Source organism: Littorina saxatilis, linkage group LG13 (assembly GCF_037325665.1).
Source record: "Littorina saxatilis isolate snail1 linkage group LG13, US_GU_Lsax_2.0, whole genome shotgun sequence".
Lineage (NCBI taxonomy): Eukaryota > Metazoa > Mollusca > Gastropoda > Littorinimorpha > Littorinidae > Littorina > Littorina saxatilis.
Genome location: NC_090257.1, coordinates 8,279,270 through 8,282,632, shown reverse-complemented (window position 1 = coordinate 8,282,632; position 3,363 = coordinate 8,279,270). Strand labels below are relative to the sequence as shown.

General features: G+C 40.5%; 1 protein-coding gene across 1 annotated transcript in view; it reads right to left on the bottom strand.

Moving 5' to 3' along the window:
* Positions 1–571: 571 nt before the first annotated feature.
* LOC138983525 (uncharacterized) overlaps positions 572–3,363 on the bottom strand; it is a 17,875-nt gene continuing 15,083 nt past the window's right edge. Inside the window, exon 6 of the mRNA XM_070356787.1 lies at positions 572–3,363. This exon is cut by the window's right edge and continues 1,779 nt beyond it. The gene's annotated coding sequence lies outside the window, so the exon portion shown is untranslated.

Sequence of the window (3,363 nt, the reverse complement as noted above, 5' to 3'; positions counted from 1 at the left end):
CTAGGCTCATGGGTTCGAATCCAGGAGTGGTATACAAGAAAGCTCTTTAGCGCCACTTGGCCGCATGGTGGCGCTGTTTGAGCTGTAAGTCGCCCTAATCGGCATTCACGAAAGCCCGGTTTAACCCGGCAAAGTCACGTGACGCCTTCAAAGTTACAGGACCTACCTCTCGTCGCTACAATCGCTAACACGAAGTGCAGGTGGCTGATTACACCTAAACACACACACAGCTGGGTAGCGCGACTCTTGTTTCTGCCAGCTTTTCACTGGGAGGAAGTGACCCGACTGTCCCAGCAATGGGATAATAAAGTAGATGACTGAATGGAGAAGAAGAAAGACCCAGGTGTTTGCAAACGTGCTACAGCTCTATTCCAACAGATCGTTCCGCTGTTAGAAAGGCGTTCGTTGATTAAGGTTGATTAAACAGTACTTCAGCAAATAATCTCATTACTTTATTCTTATTATTATACACACACACACACACACACACACACACACACACACACACACACACACACACACACACACACAGGTATACTTAAACACAAAGAGAGGACAAAACCGAGCGGAATACGTTTCTTTGTGAGCATTTATTACGTGAACGAGAACAGTATGTGCGGCTACAATATTAATGCTAACCGACTTTTTGTGAGCATACACTGACCGAGCAATCAACAAAATCTAAAACACACACACGCTATCGCCGACAGTTACACCCAACAAACTCGTGTTCAAACAACTGCTCCCTATTTGCACAAAATCAAAATAACAAATTATACGTACGGTGCTGATATTGATCATAAGAAAACACAAGCTTACGTACACAAACGAGTATTGTTTACTGACCAATATGTGAAAAATGCCAGGATACAATGACCAAACCAGAGTTAAAAAGCAAGCACAGGGACTAATTCAAATACACCGGCACAAATCAGGAAAGACAATAAACCTTTTGTTTGAACGTTCGACACAAACCACACAAGCTCCAAATACACCCATTATCAGAAATTCGCAAAACAAATACTACTACAACAGTTCATTTAGAAAAAAGAGTGTTTTTCTCAGTATTTAAACCATCTAACTACATCAATTACCATACACACGGCAAACAGGACAGCAAGAGTGTGAAGAAAATACATGGGAATTGTGTTCTTATTTGTAAAGAGGACTATTATTGTTTTATTAGTCTTTAAAAGCGTTGCCATGCGAGAAGAACCGTGTAAAAATAAAATGACTGTCTTTGTTTTCTGAGGCCTAAAATAAAATATTTGCAATTTTTCTACCAAGGACTGAGATCGAATACGCTGAAAAAAATGTTGAAAATGGTAAAGAGCGAGCACACACACACACACACACACACACACACACACACACACACACACACAACACACACTCTTTTTCAACTGTCAGAAATGCTAGCCAGTTTTTACTGCTCAGTTGTCTGACGTTAAGTCATGTCTTGTGCCCTCGGCTCATCTTTAAATTACCCCCCCCCCCTCCTAACATACACACACACACACACACACACACACACACACACACACACACACACACACACACACACACACACACACCATCTTTTCTTTGCGCTCCTTACACCTCTCATGACATGCTTGTGCCCAGAGGACCTCATTATAAGGTACTTGAACACATGTTGATGGAGTAGGGAGTCTGCATGATTGTGCTACCGACAGGTCGTGCCGCCATTGTCATTTATGACGTCATCGCAGGCTGTCACGTGACACACTTCTTCCTTGAAAACGACAATGGATTCACTCGAGTCTTGATAAAATCGGGTTGCCTTACGACAAACATAGGCTTGACGTTGGTGGAAATACGTCACCGACTAACTATGTCCGTTTGCAAAAGGGAGTGGGAATCATTTTCAGATCCGCTGTTTCTTTCTAGTTTGTAAAATATACGATAGTTTAAATTTCAATGTTTACCTCAAAACACTTATTTTGGTCACTCATCTTGCTTTGGAGCACAGAATTCATGCATGACAAATCCAGTCTGAAATATTGATAGCAGAGTGTCAACACAATATTCGCGAACAAATATATACTCCTATAGATCCTAATCGGAGTACAAAAGCATGGAACATGTTCCATCACTGTTGAACCAAGGTCATCAACGTCAAACAAACGCAACAAACAAACCGCCACTGAAAGACACTTGCAACGAAAGGAGACATGATGCACAAGCCGTGAAGAATCAAATTGCACGAATATCGCTGGGCCTTGCTGGCCGGCAAAATGCCGAAACTTCTTTTAGACCGCCAAAATCTTTGCCATCATTTCAACCTTTTTCACGGTGGGGTGAGAGGGTGGGAAGGGTAGACGCCAAGGATTGTATCACACTTCGGAAAATAGACGCCGAAATTTCGGAAATAACTCTGTCGGGTTTTTATGGGTTGTGGAGGAGTTTCCTTTGTTTTCCTTGCTTTTGGTTTAAACAATGTTTTATTAAATCAAACATGATACAAAAATACAACGATAAACAATAGGGACACGAACTCAAGCAAACGCTTATATTACGCGCCCTACGTAGTAGGAAAATAACGCAAATATGATGTCGGACAAGCATTACTTATCAATTGTTGAACTATCTACAAGAAGAGCATAGTTAAAGTAAATCAGAAAAAATAAGAAAAAGCTAGCAGGAGGAAGAGGGGGGAGGGTGGAGGAGGGAGGAGAAAACGGTAGGTACATGTAAAAGATGAAGTTGGCAGCGCATACAAATAAGAATATACATAGTACATTACAAACCATAGTCCTGTGGCAAGTAAGCAGTAGCTCGCTAAATATACATTTGAAAAATGCATATAAAATAAGGTTTGTTCCTTGCTGTTACATAGAAACACTGAGGTAATTAACAACACGTGACATTTTTGGCTTGCCTCAGTGTTTCTACGGAAAGCAACTCTTCCGCAACCTATAAAAACTGAACAATTATTTCCGAACATTGTCTATTGCCGAAACGTTTATACTATGGCCGATAAAAGCACATTCTAGAAACATCCTTGATACATAAATCCAATGCAGACAATACAAAGCTCAACTGAACACTACGTGTTGTAGTAATTGTAACATAGAATTACAAGACTGAGAACAAGGATTAACACAATTCACACTTGAAACTTCATTTTCTTCAAGTGTTGGCGAAAATGTGCATCTGCGAGTATATTGTGCCAAAGCCGGATTTGAAGCGAATTATTGCTTTAAGAAAATGAAGACAAGAAAGTAAGTGTGTGATTACGTCATGAACAGTGACTTGTTGGCTCTGAATCAAATAAAAAGATGTGAGTATTCAAAAATGAATTCAAACCTTGACGACAATGGTTGTCGTATCAGCAGGAGATAA